Raw genomic sequence first — 18,376 nt, 5'->3', positions numbered from 1 at the left:
ACAATTACTAATCAAGAATTGCTATACTATTCGGCCCTAGGTGAGGCTTCTTGGACACTTTGAGCCCTTGAAGACACACTCACCGTCTAAAACGTAATTAAAAGAGGTAATTAACAATAAACCAAGTTGCAAAGGAAAATAAGAAAACTCCTTTTGTTGTTCCTCCTTTTGGTTAGTGCACTTCTTTGTTGTCTTGATTGTTGATCTCCTAAGTGTTTGTAGTGTTTGTTTCAAGGAAGCTTGTTTCGGCTTTGGCTTTGTCTCCTCCTTAGAATGTTGGCTTTAATTCTCCAATTTCCAGCACCTATTCACAAGGGCTAAACCTTAAATCAAGTCAAATTCCATGCACATAAGCACCAAGGGAGAAATTAAATTCCAGCACCCAAAAAGAGAGGTCAAGGAACAAAAGCAAGAAACAAATTTAATTGAAAGAAAACAGTACCACCAAAAGGATTTATAATATGACAACTTAGAAAGAGATTCAAGAAATTAAAGCAAACAATTAAAGGTACTCAATAAAAGTTGGCACACAAAAGGAATACCTAAAGAAAAGCACTAGATTAGATGACCAAATAAAAAAAAACAGCACCACTGGAAAATGTTGTGGGCCAGAAAACGTGTTTGTTCCCCGATTTATGTTGATCTGTATTTTTGGAATTTGGCTCTGAAATTTGTTATGCAAGATATTCAGGATCTTATCTAAAATCTGGCTTTGGATTCACTCAAAACGGATGCACCATTTTTTTTTAATAAATTTTGCAAAATTGGTGTTCGGTTAGGCCAGCTGGAGCGCTTCAGATTTGCACCCTGATCTTAAAAGATTTATCATTTTTTTTCTGTTGCTTCTTTTGACCTAATTCTTTTTTTGTCTTTTCTAGAACACTTTAAACTTGCATTTTCCAGAAAATCAGAATTTTTCTATGGGTGGAAATATTTTTCTGGGTTAAAACAGCCAAAACAGAGAAGGTGTAAACAGGGGAATCTGAAAACTGGAAACAAAAACAGCAAGATACCAAAGTTTAGACACAATGGAAATTTGTGAAATAGAATTGTGTATGATCTAAACACAATATGAACTCAAACTAAAAATTAAAAAGGCACCAAAGGAGCAAAGAATAGCAGATTCAAACAATTTAAAGAGACCCAAAAGCAAGAAACAATCAAGCCAATAATAGGACTACTAAGAATTGTTGACAAATATGGATTCACATGACTTGACACAACATTTATAGATTCAGAAAATAAAGACTCAAAGCATAAAATGAAGCAAAATTAAGAAAGCAATATGGACTCAAATTCCTAAAAGAAAACAGCCACTCAATGGTGTAAGGAATCCTATCACAAGCTGCACAGAATTTGTTCAAGATCAATTGAACAATTGTGCTTCGGTTGGATCTTCCATAAGCACACCAAGAACAATTTAAAAAGTAAAAAACAGCAAGACAAGTAAGGAAAGTAAATGACAATATGAAATAAAGAACTAAAATTTAAAAGACAAGGAGCTACTCATCTTGAAGAACCAAAGCTCATGATACCAAATGATGGCATTTTCATGTGTTCTTCTTGAATCAAAGTAGAAAATAAGGTGCGGAAGCAATGGGTGAGATGATCAAGACCCTCCTAGGAGTTGTGTTGGCCTTGTAGGTGCATGATGAGTATGGTGTTTGAGTGGTTCGGCCAGCTCAAGGGAGAAGGTGAAAGGATTGAAGTTTAGAGCCTAGATTTCTAGGAGAAGTAAAGCTTGTGCACAAAAATGGCAGCATAACCTTACTCAATTAAACTTGAAAAATACAATGAGATAGCCTTCCTATTTATAGGCTATCTTGGACGTAAATGTTAAGTTGAATTCTAAGGAAAAGAAAACCAAAATTAAATCTAAATTCTAAGCCATGTGCCATGTGCAATGACCGGCCACACAACCCTAGATTCTAGAATGTTTGCATTCAAAAGTGCTTTCTACACTATCCTATCTACTAAGTACCCCTAATGGGCCTTTATGCAAACATATACAAAGCCTTCTCTCTTCCATCCGTGGCTTCATTTACTTGTGTTTGAGCATGTTTGGCCATTGATCTTGTAAGGGGGCCTAGACGGTCTAGCTCCATGGATAGCCTCCCTCCTTCACGACCTAGACGCTCACCTTCACGTCCTAGACGCTCACCTTGGTCTTGGTCTAGACGCTCTCCTTGGCTTCCTTGGGTAGGTGTGCTTGGCCCTCCTCCATCAGCCCAGGGTGTCTTACGATTTGTTTGACATAAGGCAATATCAGGGAGAGTCCCTCAGGGACTACCTGAATCGTTTTGGAGCGCCGATGGTCAGATCGCCAGCCAAAGATGAGGAAATGCTGGTCTACGCATTTAAGAAGGGCGTGCTGCCGGGACCTTTCTGCGAGGCATTGATCAGGGCTCACCCCGCCACGTTTGCTGTGGTTAGGCGACTTGCGGTGGCCCACATCGCCGACGAGAGTGAATTCGCCGAGAAGAGAGGAAGCGTGGCTCCCGCTAGGCCACGCGCCCAGACCAGGATCCAGCCACAGAGGGTGCTGGAGACAGCAGCGGCCAGAAGGGATCAGAGGACTCGCCATCCTTATGATCCCAGGAAGAACAAGGGCAGGGGCCAAGGACGCCCGCAACCAGCACGCCGGGAATACAATCGCCCGCCTAAGCACAAGTTTGTCATGGGATTGGCGGACCTGATCGCCATTCCCAACATATCAGCTAGGTTGAAAGCGCCCGAAAAGGTAGGCGACAAGGTGCTGGGACCAAAGCCAGACGCCTGGTGTGAGTTTCACTAGGGCTTTGGCCACACCGTGGATTCGTGCTTGGCTTTAGGATACCAGCTCGACGATCTGGTTAAGAGTGGGTTCCTAAATGACTATTTGCTGGATAGAAGGACGGGGGGGGCGCGTCGAGCTCCCAGCCAGCAGGTGCTGAGGCTCAGCAGCACGAGATGCCTACGCACGGGGAGATCCACACCATTGCAGGGGGTTTCTCAGGGGGTGGATGCACCGCATTACAGAGGAAGAGGTACACGAGGTCTGTGATGACGGTGGATATGTTTGAAGATCACTCGTCGGATGTGGACATTACGTTCACCAAGCAAGATCTTCGGGATGTTGTGCCTCATGACAACGATCCCATAGTCATCTCGTTGATCACAGCAGGAAGAAAGGTCCACAGAGTTCTGGTGGACGAAGGAAGCTCGGCAGACGTGATGTTCTGGCCGACTTTCACGCAGTTGGAGCTACCCCTTGACTAGCTGAGGCCCTATGGAGGGTGTTTGTATGGTTTCGCTGGTGACCAGGTGGAGGTCAGGGGGTACATTGAGTTGAGGACTACGTTTACAGATGAGGCGGGTTCAAGAACAGAGAAAATCAAATACCTTGTCGTAAACGCTCCTTTAGCATACAACATTCTGTTGGGAAGGCCCACGCTCAACAGGATAGGCGCTATACCGTCGACCCGGCACATGAAGGTGAAGTTGCCGTCTATGGAGGGGGTGGTGATCACCATCAAATCCGATCAGAAAGAAGCAAAGAAGTGCTATGAGAATAGCCTGAAAAACAAGAGGTCGGTAACGTAACAACCACCCCGCCTCTTGGTGTGAAGCCCAGATCGACGGTAACAGAAGAGAACGCCGGAAGAGACGTGGAGATGGTGGATGCTGAGCTGGGGGAAGGGAACGCCGGTCTGGAGGAAGAAGAGGCGAGGGATCGCCCTTAGGAAGCGAGAGAGCTAGGAATCGCCAGGGCGGTGATCGCCAGAGAGACCAGGCCAAAACCCGTCGAGCAGTGGCTCGAGAGAGAGATCGGGGGAAAGATCTTCAAGCTGGGAAGATCCCTGGAGATCGAGCTCCAGGACCAGATCGCCAAGGTGATAGAGCGGCATCTGGATGCGTTTGCATGGTCCGCTTCGGACATGCCCGGGATCGATCCCAACTTCTTGTGCCATCATTTGGCGATGGACAACTTGGTGAGACCAGTGCGGCAGAGAAGAAGGAAGTTCAACGAGGAGAGGAGACAGGCGATCAGGGACGAAACACAGAAACTCCTCGCTGCAGGCCACATCAGGGAAGTCCAGTACCCTGAGTGGCTGGCCAATGTCGTGCTGGTGAAGAAGAGTAATGGGAAATGGCGCATGTGCGTCGATTTCACTGATCTAAACAAGGCTTGTCCAAAGGACTCATATCCTTTACCAAGCATAGATGCCCTGGTGGATAGTGCTGCAGGGTGCAAGTTGTTGAGTTTCCTGGATGCCTTCTCGGGGTATAAAGAGATCAAGATGCATCCCATGGATGAAGAGAAGACTGCCTTCATGACCGAGAGATCGTGCTACTGCTACAAGGTGATGCCGTTTGGGCTGAAGAATGCGGGGGCCACGTACCAGAGGTTGATGGATCGAGTACTTGCACCAATGCTGGGGAGGAATGTGCAAGCGTACGTGGATGACATGGTCGTGACCTCGCCAGAGAAAAGCAAGCACGTTGCGGACTTGGAGGAATTGTTCACGACGATCGCCAAGTTCAGGTTGAAGCTGAATCCAGAGAAATGCATCTTTGGCGTGGAGGCTGGAAAATTCCTGGGATTTCTCTTAACTGAAAGAGGAGTAGAGGCCAACCCGGATAAGTGTGCCGCCATCTTGGCGATGAGGAGCCCGGCCACTGTGAAGGAAGTACAACAGCTGACAGGTCGGATGGCCGCCCTGTCTCGCTTCGTGTCAGCTAGCGGAGAGAAGGGCCATCCCTATTTCCAGTGTTTAAGACGGAATAACAAGTTTGCCTGGACGAAGGAGTGTGAGGAAGCCTTCGTCAAGCTCAAGGAATATCTGGCGAGCCCGCCGGTTTTGTGCAAACCGCTGGTGGGAACCCCTCTCAGGTTGTATTTTGCTGTAACTGAGAGGGCGGTGAGTGCGGTGCTCGCCCAGGACCAAGATCAGGGTCAGAAGCCTATTAATTTTGTTAGTAAGGTGCTGCAAGGCCCCGAAACGAGATATCAGGCCCTGGAGAAGGCTGCGCTGGCTGTGGTATTTTCGGCGAGGAGATTGCGCCACTATTTCCATAGCTTCACGATACTGGTGATGACCGACTTGCCCATCCAGAAGGTCTTGAAGAAGCCTGACGTTGTTGGGGGATGGTGAAGTGGGCGGTAGAGCTGTCGGAGTTTGATATTAAGTATGAGCCCCGAGGTCCGATTAAGGGACAGATCTTCGCAAATTTCGTAGTCGAGCTCTCATCTGAGGCGACACGAGTTGAAGGGGACGACTTTCGTTGGGTGCTTTCAGTGGATGGATCGTCGAGCGAGCAGGGTAGCGGTGCTGGAGTCATCTTGGAGGGGCCCAACAGCGTGCTGATCGAACAATCTTTGAGGTTTTCCTTCAAGGCCAGCAACAATCAAGCAGAGTATGAGGCGCTGATCGCCGGAATTTTGCTGGCCAAGGAGATGGGAGCCAGGGTGCTGATGGCTAAGAGTGACTCGCTGCTAGTCACGGGGCAAGTAACAGGCGAGTTCCAGGCCAAGGATCCACAAATGGCGGCTTACCTGGAGTATGTGTAGGAATTGAAGAGTTCCTTTGCCTCCTTTGAAGTGGTGCATGTGCCCAGAGAGCAGAACGCCCGGGCTGACTTGCTAGCTAAGCTCGCCAGTTCAGGCAAGGGGGGTAGGCAGAGGACGGTGATTCAAGAAACTCTGAAGACGCCGAGAGCATTTGTGGCAGATCACCTGGTCCTTCAGATAAGCAAGTCGACGGAGAAAGCGGCGAGGAGTCACAAATCCTTTACCCAAGAGACCTTAAGATCGCCGAGAATAAGAGCATGTCGGGGAGAGAAGGTGAACATGACACAGGTCTGCGCTACCCATGAGCCAGACACCTGGATAACACAGTACAAGCGGTGCCTGGCAGATGGCCTTCTCCCGCTGGATCCGACAGAGGCTAGGAAGATAAAGAAGAATTCTAGCAAGTACACAATGATTGATGGCGAGTTGTACAGGTTTGGGTTCACTCACCCACTCCTAGAATGTGTGCATGGCGAGAAATGCACGAGGATTATGGCAGAGCTCCATGAAGGGATATGCGGAAGCCACGTTGGGGGACGAGCTCTGGCCGCAAGGACTCTCCGTGCAGGTTACTACTGGCCAACGATGAGAGAAGATTGCAAGAGGTATGCACAGTGTTGCAAACAATGCCAACAGCACGCCGATTGGCACAAGGCGCCTCCCGAGGAGTTGAAGTCGATTTACAGCCCTTGGCCGTTTCATACTTGGGGAATCGACATCCTGGGACCATTCCCGCTGGCGATCAGGCAGATGAAGTACTTGGTGGTGGCGATTGAGTATTTCACCAAGTGGATCGAAGCAGAACCAGTGGCCCAGATCACCGCACACAAGATCGAAGGCTTCGTATGGAAGAACATTGTGTGCCGGTTTGGTGTGCCCAAGCGCCTGGTGTCGGACAATGGGACTCAGTTTGCAAGCCACCTGTTGAAGAAGCTGTGCGAAGGGGTGGGAATTCAACAAGTGTTTGCATCCGTCGAGCACCCTCAGACAAATGGCCAAGTAGAATCAGCTAATCGGGTGTTGCTAAGAGGTTTGAAGAGAAGGCTAGAGCAAGCCAAAGGAAGTTGGGCTGAGGAGGTACCCCGTATAGTCTGGGCGTACCACACCACCGAACAGTCAGGAACCTATGAGACCCCATTCAGCTTGGTCTATGGGTGTGATGCAATGATTCCAGTGGAGATCCAGGAGAGCTCGCCGAGATTCCATAACTTCGTAGAAGAAGACTCGAATGAGGAGAGGAGGTTGAACCTGGATCTACTGGATGAGGTCAGGGAAGAGGCGAGGTTAAAAGCTGAGGCGGTGAAGAGAAGGATTGAACGAAGATATAACTCGAAGGTGATGTCGAGACAGTTCAGAGAGGGCGACCTGGTGATGAGGAAAGCCCACCAGTATGAGATGGAGAATAAGCTGTCGCCTAAGTGGACGGGACCGTTCAGAATAACCGAGGCGCTCGGGAACGGCGCCTACCGCTTAGAGACATTGGAAGAGGGGCGATTCCTCGCACTTGGAACGCCACGCACCTCAAGTTGTATTACAGTTGAGAACTTTGTAAGTAAAGACAAACACGAAGTTATATTACAATGTCTCTGTTAAAACAGTTTGAAGGGGGCACTCTTTTTTCCCTAAGGAGGGTTTTTAACGGGGCCACCCAATAAAGAGGAGTTTTTGAAGTTTAAGTTGTTTTAGATTGCATGCTTGTTGTTTTCCGAAAGTTTTGAAGAAAGACCTTGTCACTTATATGTGATTTAAGGCAAGTTAAAGATATATTGCATGCTTTCTAAAAAGTTTTTAAGTCCTCATCGTCTTTCGGCGATCGGAGGCACCAGTTAAAAGACCTCAACGCCCTCGTGCGTTCTGAGGCGAGATAAAGACCTCCTCGCCGTTGAGCGAGTGCAGGCGATAAAGAGTAAAAAGTCCTCAGTGTTTCTGGGGGGGAGAAGATGTAACCCCTGGGGCAATGTAGAGGCACCAGTAAAAAGTCCTCAGTGTTCTGGGGGGGAGAAGATGTAACCCCTGGGGCAATGTAGAGGCACCAGTAAAAAGTCCTCAGTGTTTCTGGGGGAGAGGAGATGTAACCCCTGGGGCAATGTAGAGGCACGAGTTAAAGACCTTCTCGCCTATGAGCGAGTTCAGGCGAGTTAAAGACCTTCTCGCCTATGAGCGAGTTCAGGCGAGTTAAAGACCTTCACGCCTATGAGCGAGTTCAGGCAAGATAAAATCCTTCTCGTCTCGAACGAGTTCAGGTATGGTGTAAAGGGTGGACGAAGTTTTGAGGGTGGCTAAGGTAGGTTCAAAGAGAACGCCTAGCCACCCGGTCTCTTGTTCTGAAGATCAGGGAGGTAGAGAAGGATCCGAAAGGCGCCTCTACCCCCAGATGAAGGAACAATGGCCAAGTTATGAAGCCAGTAAGAAGCTGATATCGCCAAGAGTCTTTGGCGACCAGGAGAAATTCAAGCAATGGCGAGAAAGTTAAAGACCCGTTTTGATGAAGCAGGTCGGGTTAACGGTGTCTTAAGCCATTAGTTAAGTTAAAGTTCGTTGTTTGAAGAGTGATTTTACGCTAAGGTTCATTGCCTTGAGATTACAAGTTGTTAGAGTGATTGTTATTCGAAATCGAAGTGGTTCGAAGCAGTTAAGTATATGATCGCGCTTACGAAGTCGCTAAGTTAATTTCTTGAAGAAAATTATGCAAGCAAAGATAAAGCAGACAGAGAAGTTACTAGAAGAATACAAGGACTTTATCATAAAGCGAACATCAGTTTGTCATAAAGTAAATATCAGTTCAGAGCACATGTACAGAAAAATAGAAAGCTTATTACAATCATATGAAAGGAGAAAGCATAAAGGTAGTGGATGGGAGGAATCAATTAGTCTTCAGCAGGAACAACTTTCCCGTCCACCACCTCGTTGTTAAGAGACACCAGGGTAAGATCTAGATCAGGGAACAAGCAGGCGAACTGTTCCCGGGCGGCCTCGAATCCAGCAGCAAGAATCTGGGCAGAGCTCAGCTCCAGTTCTTCGATTTGTTTCTTTAGACCCTCATTCTGCTGCTTCAGCTCTTCAGCTTGCTTCTTAAGTTCTTCAACTGCTTCCTGAGCTTGAAGAAGGTCTTCAGTAACCTTCTTGGATTCTGCCTGCACCTGGCCCAGTTCAGCGGCGATCTTCCCGTTCTCATTGTTGGCTTCAGCGAGCTTGGCCATGGTGTCGTCCCTTTCTTTCTCCACCTTCCCCAGGAAAACCTCCCGATTGGCTGACCTTTGTTCAAGCTTCTTCACCTTGGCGGCGTCAGTTTTAATCAAGGCCTCCAGGTCAGCCACTTTGACGCGATAAGGCACCAGCTTGCTCTCCAGCTCAATCTTCTCTTGAGCCAAAAGCTGCACCTTATGGCGTAGATCGGTGGCCTCCTTGCGCGCCACCCGGAGCTCGGTGCTCATTGCATCTTCTACTCGGGAGTGTTCGATCTTGGCGAGTGTAAGATTGCAGGATAACCTCTCCGCCTCAATCCTTATGGAGTTGTTCTCAGTTCGGAGGGTGAAGAGGTCATCCTGGAGCTTCCTGGTGGAGCTCTCCACAGCTTTAGATATAATGGAGGGGAAATCCTCCGCCATCATCTTTAGTTTCGCTGAGAAAGGCTCCCACATCCTCTTAACCTCAAGAGAGAGGTTCGCTTGTGGAGGCACCGGGTGGGCTTGTTGTTGGTTTTCGCCGCCACCTTCTTGAGTTGGTTGCTCAGCGGGCGCTTCTTGGCGTGGTGGCGACGTCGGGGATTCAGTAATAAGAATTGGAGAGTGGTGAGCACCTTCATCCCCGATTGGTGCAGCGTTTGCGGTGGAGGCGTTTGAAGGAGGACCCCCTCCAGCTGATACATAAGGCGTGGAGGCGCTCGGGGGGTTCTCCAAGAAGTTGGCTTCGGCGGCCTCAGCCACAGGAGGCGCGGACGCCAATGGAACCGCTTGGACTGGCGAGGCGGGAGCTGGTGGAGGAAGCAATGTTGGAGGTGGAGTAGGTGTGGATGGTGGTGTTGATGTTGGAAGAGGGGGTGGAGCAGATGGTGAAGAAGGCGCCACCCTCTTCCTCTTGACGATGAGGCCGTCTTCAGTCGCCTCATCATCTTCTTCTTCTTCCTCGTGGACTACTTGGGGGGCTTTCCTCTTTGGTTTCCTGAGGATAAGCTTTTTGCGTTGGTTGGCGGGTTGGGCCTTTGAGTGGCGATCTGCCCTGAGCAGCGGCGATCTCCACCACAGAGTTTGGCACGGTTTGGGAACCCGATGCCAACCCGTGGGCTCGGGCGAGCGCCCTCAGTTCAGCGAGTTTGCCCTGGCCCAACATACGATCTGCATAAAGCAAAAATGCATGGGTTAGCTCAGAGAGAAAAATAAATGCATAAGGCAGTATGCAGCAAAGCAGATAAATGGTGCAGAAAATAAAACCAAAGTTTTGCGCACAACGCACAAGACGCCCAGAAACAGTTAACAGAGGTAATGTAAAAATAAAGACCTAGACGTTGAGGTGAGTTCTAACCTATGCGAATTTCGAGTTGATCTTCGAAGAACTCGAAGCAGATGAGCGTGGTGGTGAAGAAGGTAATGTTGGCGTCTGCCACACTCTTCCAGAAGAAGCATAGGTCCCTGTCCAAGGCACCCATGCTATCAGGACTCCTCGGCCTCCTGAAGCTGCCTTTGGACTCTTTGTTCCCCTTGTTTACCCAATACAAGGGGAAACCGTCGAGCAGAGAAGCGTCCTTGTCATTGGGGCGCACCTGGACGAACTTGCCCTTCCAGTCTTTGTAGGATTGCTGGAAGATGGAGAGGATCGACCTCCCAGCAATCCCGTTCAAGCTCACCCACAGGCGATCTCCTGGGTGCTTGGCTTCGAAAGGAAAGAGGAAGACATCCACAGACGCTGGCAGCCCCAAGTGGTCGCACATAATCTGGAAGGCCCGTACGAACGCCCAGCTGTTGGGATGGAGCTGGGCGGCGGCGATGTCGAGCTCGGTGAGAAGCTCCCTTTCAAAGCGAGTGAAGGGAAACCTAAGTTTCACCTTCTTGAACAGGGTGGTGTAGACGAAGCGGAACAACCCGCCGTTGTTCCCCTTGTCGTCGGCGCACACTGGCAGGTCGGGAGGGCAAGGTAGCACCGTCATTCTGTCGTCATGCTCCTTGTGGAACGATTGGTGAGGCTCATCCCCTTTCGTCAGTCGAAGAACCGCCCCAGCAGAGTTTACTGAGGAGGTTTCCTTCAGCAAGGTCGAGGTGGCCCATGGGTATAGTTTTTTTAAATCTGGAGAAGGAACGGAGGCCCCTCCGGCGACGGGTGGAGTGGCCTGAGCCAAGTTGGGGCGGGAGGGTGCAGGCCTCTCAGCCTGAGAAGAAGAAGCACCACGTGCTCGCGGTGGGTCGTGTGCTTGTGATGAGGGGTTTCGTGACGAAGGAGGAGGATTTGGGGTGATCTTTGAGCGAGTCATTGCGGAAGCTGCAAAGGAAGAAGAAAAGAAAAGGTGATCAGGACTCGTAGAGGCTGACTCGATCATGAAAGAAGGGTGAAAAAACGAACGAACGAAGGTTCATTGTAACGAAGACGAAGCCCTAAGTTACGAAGAAGGAGAAATGGAAAAAACAACCCATAACGTATGCACCAGACAGTTAAAGGATGATGCGAATCGGTTAAAATGCAGGAAAAACCAGCAGAAGAAGTAAAGGAAGTACCTTTTTATGATCGGGAAAGTGATGAAGGAAGTTGGTGATTCAGGAGGTTGAAGAACGCTGAGAGCTTCTGCAGAAGAAAGTCGAAGCATCTGAGAATACGAAGAAAAGTGATGGAACAGTGGAGCGAAATGGGTTTAAGGGTTTTCGAATAAGTTTGGGAAGCGCAAACGGCAATTGAAGGTAACCGTTGATGAAGCCACGTGTCGAGCGATGGGAGGAGTGTTTGGTGGAGCATCAGAAAAGCAGAAAGTACAACCGCTTGGAATTCTGCGCCAGTGCCACGTAGATCGGTATTGACGTGACTCCTTTAGTCTTTTCGCTGGACAAGTCTTCGCTTAAGACTGGGGGGCTTGTGTACCGCCCTGGTAGTCGGAAGTGATGACGTGGCACCAAGCTACAGTATAGGCGTGTTGACGAGACGACAGGTTGGCAGAAGGGAAGGAGGTCGGGGGGCTCGTGAAGTCGCCAGTTATTATGTTGGCGTGCTCCGATCTCCAGCACACCAGAACCGGCGGTCACCAAGTTGAAGATGAAGTCGCCAGATGTAAACTCAGGCGACCAAGTGATTCGAGATCGCCGGAGCAAGCATATCGCCGAAGATGAAGATGATGCAGATTATGAAGGCGGCCGGCGAGACCACAGGGAAGGTGTGTAACGAAGGCACCCTAGCTCGCCAATCCAGTAGAGATCGCACTCCAGGACAGCTATGTGAGTAGTATCATGCATAAGTAACTTAGCCAAAAGAGAGTCAGAAGCAGCGCCCAAGTCAAGGAGGCTCCAGATGATGGCACGTGTACAGCTGGATGCGAGCCACGTGTCCAGGTCAGTAACTGCCAGGAGAGAGAAAGTGACCAGGTATTTAAGGGTTTCCCAACGAACTTCTGAGGTACGCACATTCAGATTGTATTCTTTACGCTTGCGAGTTCTTGAGCATACTGTGAGAGAGAACTGGTTCACGGTTCCTTGAGAGTTCTTGAGTGTTACTCTTGAAGTATTTGGTGGTCTAGTCACTGACTTGGGCGTTGGAGTGCGATCGGCCGCAGCGGCGCTGCTCTGTTCTTTTGCAGGTTCTTGAGGTGGATCTTGGCGAAGGACGGAGGTTGACGCGGTGCACACGTCGATCAAAGTTTGACGAGGCAAGTTCCAACGTTTTGGCCAACAGGCAGGATCAGAACTCAAACTAAAAAATAAAAGGCACCAAAAGATCAAAATAGAGCAGATTCAAAACAAGTATTTAGACCAAAATCAAGAAACAATTAAGCCAAACAAAGTACTAGTTATGATTTGATGACATTGTGGATGAATATGACTTGACAAATAAAATAGCAACAAAAACTCAAATACCTAAAAGAAAAACAGCAGCTTAAAGGTGTATGGAATCGTATCACAAATTGCACAAGGATTGTTCAAGATCAGTTGAACAAAGTGCACCGATTGGAATCTTCCAAATAGCACACCAAAACAAAGTAAAAATTAAAAACAGCAAGACAAGTATGAAAACAAGATGAACAACATGAAATAAAGAAGAACTCAAATTGAAAAAGACCAAGAACTACTCATCTTTGAAGAACCTATGCTCATGATACCAAATGATGGCAAATTCATGGAGCTCTTCTCAGAATCATGTGAAAAATGGTGCGGAAGCCATGGAATGAGATGTGCAAGATCCTCCTAGGAGATATGGTGATCTTGAAGTTGCATGATGTGTATGGGAAGAGGGAGGTTCGGCCAGCCCTATGGTAGGTGATGAAGATGAAGATTAGATCCTAGAAACTAGGTAGAAGCAAAGCATGGCCTATGTAACATGTACAAGGTCTTCTCCCTCCAAACGTAGCTTTGACCCATGTATGCGTGAAGGTGCTTGGTCCTAGACGATCTAGGCTTCCTCGTAGACGCTCGTTATGTAGCCGCCCCTCATCTTGTGCTAGACGCTCTCCTTTTGAGTCTAGACGCTCCCCACATGGATCTAGACGGTCTAGACTTGGAGCTTGGCATTTCATAGTGTAGTGAGCTTGGCCCTCCTCCATCACAAGTGATAGGCTTCTCCTTTTATAGGCTAAGGAGGCTGTAAATGTTAAGCTAATATAAGATGAAATGCTAGCTAAATGAAATGTAAATGTGAAGCACATGGGCCACATGGAGCACATGGGTGCACAAGGCTACACAAAACCGTCCCTAGATTAGTGAAGGCTTCTAGAAACCTTTAGCTAATCAAGGTTAACTCCTCCTTAATTCTAATGTGCAGAAAAATAAACATTTGTCCACATGGCTATGCTATTTACACCCTAATTAAAGTTAAACTACACTTGATGGGCCTTCACGGAATATGTGCTAGTATGCCACTCTCCCATTCATAGCTTTGATCCAAGTCTTCTTGTCCTAGACGTTCCTAGCTTGTCCTAGACGCTCCTAGCTTGGTCTTCTTGTCCTAGACGCTCCTAGCGTGATCTTTGATGCTCATAGCTTGGTCTTAGATGCTCCTAGCTTGATCTTAGACGTTCTTGACTTGGCTCTTGTCTTTCATGGACGGTTGAGCTTGGCCCTCTTCCATCAACTTTGGAGGCATTTGTGAGGATTGAGTCCATCCAGTTTTCCAAAACCATGATTTTCGTTTTTCACCCCACATACCACCAAGTCACAAAATCAAGCCAAAACACCAAAATCATGAACTTGGCTATGCACCAACCATGTCAACATCAATTCCTTTTGCTCCCAAAATTTCCCCACAGCACTTTGGAGGCATTTGTGAGGATTGAGTCCTGCCAATTTTCAAAAACCAATATTTTCGTTTTTCACCCAACACACCACCAAGTCACAAAATCAAGCCAAAACTCGAAAATCATGAACTTCGCTATGCACCAACCATGTCAAGATCAATTCCTTTTGCTCCCAAACTTTTCCCACATCACTTTGGAGGCATTTGTGAGGATTGAGTGGAGCCAGTTTTCCAAAACAAAGATTTTCGTTTTTCACCCCACACACCACCAAGTCACAAAATCAAGCCAAAACACCAAAATCATGAACTTGGCTATGCACCACCATGTCAAGATCAATTCCTTTTGCTCATAAACTTTTCCGACATCACTTTCGATGCATTCGTGAGGATTGAGTCCAGCAAGTTTTCCAAAACCAAGATTTTCGTTTTTCACCCCACACACCACCAAGTCACAAAATCAAGCCAAAACACCAAAATCATGGAACTTGGCCATGCACCAACCATGTCAATATCACCTCCTTTTGCTCCCAAACTTTTCCCACATCACTTTGGAGGCATTTGTGAGGATTGAGTCCAGCCAGTTTTCCAAAACAAACATTTTTCGTTTTTCACCCCACACACCACCATGTCACAAAATCAAGCCAAAACACCAAAATCATGAACTTGGCCATGCACCCACCATGTCAACATCAACTCCTTTTGCTCCAAAACTTTTCCCACATCACTTTTGAGGCATTCGTGAGGAGTGAGTCCAGCCAGTTTTCCAAAACCAAGATTTTCGTTTTTCACCCCACACACCACCAAGTCACCAAATCAAGCCAAAACACCAAAATCATCAACTTTGCGATACACCAACCATGTCAGGATCAATTCTTTTTGCTCCCTAACTGTTCCCACATCACTTTGGAGCCATTTCTGAGTATTGAGTCCAACCAGTTTTCCAAAACCAAGATTTTCGTTTTTCACCCCACACACCACCAAGTCACAAAATCGAGCCAAAACACCAAAATCATGAACTTGGCTTTGCACCAACCATGTCAAGATCAATTCCTTTTGCTCCCAACATATTCCCACATCACTTTGGAGGCATTAGTGAGGATTGAGTCCAGCCAGTTTTCCAAAACCAAGATTTTGGTTTTTCACCCCACACACCACCAAGTCACAAAATCAAGCCAAAACACTAAAATCATGAACTTGGCTATGCACCAACCATGTCAAGATCAATTCCTTTTGCTCCCAAAGTTTTCCCACATCACTTTGGAGGCATTTATGAACATCGAGTCCAGCCAATTTTCCAAAAACAAGATTTTCGTTTTTAACCCCACACACCACCAAGTCACAAAATCAAGCCAAAACACCAAAATCATGAACTTGGCTATGCACCAACCATGTCAAGATCATCTCCTTTTGCTCCCAAACTTTTCCCACATCACTTTGGAGGCATTCGTGAGGATTGAGTCCAGCCAGTTTTCCAAAACAAAGGTTTTCGTTTTTCACCCCACACACCACCAAGTCACAAAATCAAGCCAAAACACCAAAATCGTGAACTTGGCTATGCACCGACCATGTCAAGATCATCTCCTTTTGCTCCCAAACTTTTCCCACATCACTTTGGAGGCATTCGTGAGGATTGAGTCCAGCCAGTTTTCCAAAACAAAGATTTTCGTTTTTCACCCCACACACCACCAAGTCACAAAATCAAGCCAAAACACCAAAATCATGAACTTGGCTATGCACCAACCATGTCAAGATCAACTCCTTTTGCTCCCAAACTTTTCCCACATCAGTTTGGAGGCATTTGTGATGATTGAGTCCAGCCTGTTTTCCAGAACAAAGATTTTCGTTTTTCACCCGACACACCACCAAGTCACAAAATCAAGCCAAAACACCAAAATGATGAACTTGGCTATGCACCAACCATGTCAAGATCAATTCTTTTTGCTTCCAAACTTTTACCACATCACTCTGCAGGCATTCGTGAGGATTGAGTTCAACAAGTTTTCCAAAACCAAGATTTTCGTTTTTCACCCCACACACCACCAAGTCACAAAAATCAAGCCCAAACACCAAAATTATGGAACTTGGCCATGAACCAACGATGTCAAGATCAACTCCTTTTGCTCCCAAACTTCTCCCACATCACTTTGGTGGCATTTGTGAGGATTGAGTCCAACCAGTTTTCGAAAACCATGATTTTCGTTTTTGACCCCACATACCACCAAGTCACAAAATCAAGCCAAAACACCAAAATCATGGAACTTGGCCATGCACCAACCGTGTCAAGATAAATTCCTTTTCCTCCCAATATTTTCCCACATCACTTTGGAGGCATTGGTGAGGATTGAGTCCAGCCATTTTTCCAAAACCAAGAATTTCCTTTTTCACCCCACACACCACCAAGTCACAAAATCAAGCCAAAACACCAAAATCATGGAACGTGGCGATGCACCAACCATGTCAAGATCAATTCTTTTTTATCCCAAACTTTTCCCACATCAGTTTGGAGGCATTTGTGAGGATTGAGTCCAGCCAGTTTTCCAAAACAAAGATTTTCGTTTTTACCCCACACACCACCAAGTCACAAAATCAAGCCAAAACACCAAAATCATGAACTTGGCCATGCACCAACCATGTCAAGATCAATTCCTTTTGCTCCCAAACTTTTCCCACATTACTTTGGAGGCATTTGTGAGGATTGAGTCGATCCAGTTTTCAAAAACCAAGATATTCGTTTTTCACCCCACACACCACCAACTCACAAAATCAAGCCAACACACCAAAATCATGAACTTGGCCATGCACCAACCGTGTCAAGATCAATTCGTTTTGCTCCCAATCTTTTCTCACATCTCTTTGGAGGCATTTGTGAGGATTCAAAGCAGCCAGTTTTTCAAAACCAAGATTTTGCTTTTTCACCCCACACACCACCAAGTCACAAAATCAACCAAAACACCAAAATCATGGAACTTGCCGATGCACCAACCATGTCATGATCAATTCTTTTTGCTCCCAAACTTTTCCCACATCAGTATTGAGGCATTTGTGAGGATTGAGTCCAGCCAGTTTTCCAAAACAAAGTTTTTCGTTTTTCACACCACACACCACCAATTCACAAAATCAAGCCAAAACACCAAAATCATGAACTTGGCTATGCACCAACCATGTCAAGATCATCTCCTTTTGCTCCCAAACTTTTCCCACATCATTTTTGAGGCATTTGTGAGGATTGAGTCCAGCCAGTTTTACAAAACCAAGATTTTGGTTTTTCACCCCACACACCACCAAGTCACAAAATCAAGCCAAAACACCAAAATCATCAACTTGGCGATGCACCAACCATGTCAAGATCAATTCTTTTTGCTCCCTAATTGTTCCCACATCACTTTGGAGCCATTTGTGAGTGTTGAGTCCAACCAGTTTTCCAAAACCAAGATTTTTGTTTTTCACCCCACACACCACCAAGTCACAAAAACGAGCCAAAACACCAAAATCATGAACTTGGCTTTGCACCAACCATTTCAAGATCAATTCCTTTTGCTCCCAAAATATTCCCACATCACTTTGGAGGCATTAGTGAGGATTGAGTCCAGCCAGTTTTCCAAAACCAAGATTTTGGTTTTTCACCCAACACACCACCATGTCACAAAATCAAGCCAAAACACCAAAATCATGAACTTGGCTATGCACCAACCATGTCAAGATCAACTCCTTTTGCTCTCAAACTTTTCCCAAATCAGTTTGGAGGCATTTGTGATGATTGAGTCCAGCCTGTTTTCCAGAACAAAGATTTTCGTTTTTCACCCGACACACCACCAAGTCACAAAATCAAGCCAAAACACCAAAATGATGAACTTGGCTATGCACCAACCATATCAAGATCAATTCTTTTTGCTCCCAAACATTTACCACATCACTCTGGAGGCATTAGTGAGGATTGAGTCCAGCCAGTTTTCCAAAACCAAGATTTTGGTTTTTCACCCAACACACCACCAAGTCACAAAATCAAGCCAAAACACCAAAATCATGAACTTGGCTATGCACCAACCATGTCAAGATCAACTCCTTTTGCTCCCAAACTTTTCCCAAATCAGTTTGGAGGCATTTGTGATGATTGAGTCCAGCCTGTTTTCCAGAACAAAGATTTTCGTTTTTCACCCGACAAACCACCAAGTCACAAAATCAAGCCAAAACACCAAAATGATGAACTTGGCTATGCACCAACCATGTCAAGATCAATTCTTTTTGCTCCCAAACTTTTTCCACATCACTCTGGAGGCATTCGTGAGGATTGAGTTCAACAAGTTTTCCAAAACCAAGATTTTCGTTTTTCACCCCACACACCACCAAGTCACAAAAATCAAGCCCAAACACCACAATTATGGATCTTGGCCATGAACCAACCAT

The sequence above is a fragment of the Phaseolus vulgaris genome, chromosome 1, assembly GCF_051622355.1.
Source record: "Phaseolus vulgaris cultivar YP4 chromosome 1, ASM5162235v1, whole genome shotgun sequence".
Classification (NCBI taxonomy): domain Eukaryota; kingdom Viridiplantae; phylum Streptophyta; class Magnoliopsida; order Fabales; family Fabaceae; genus Phaseolus; species Phaseolus vulgaris.
This window is presented reverse-complemented; position numbering follows the sequence as displayed.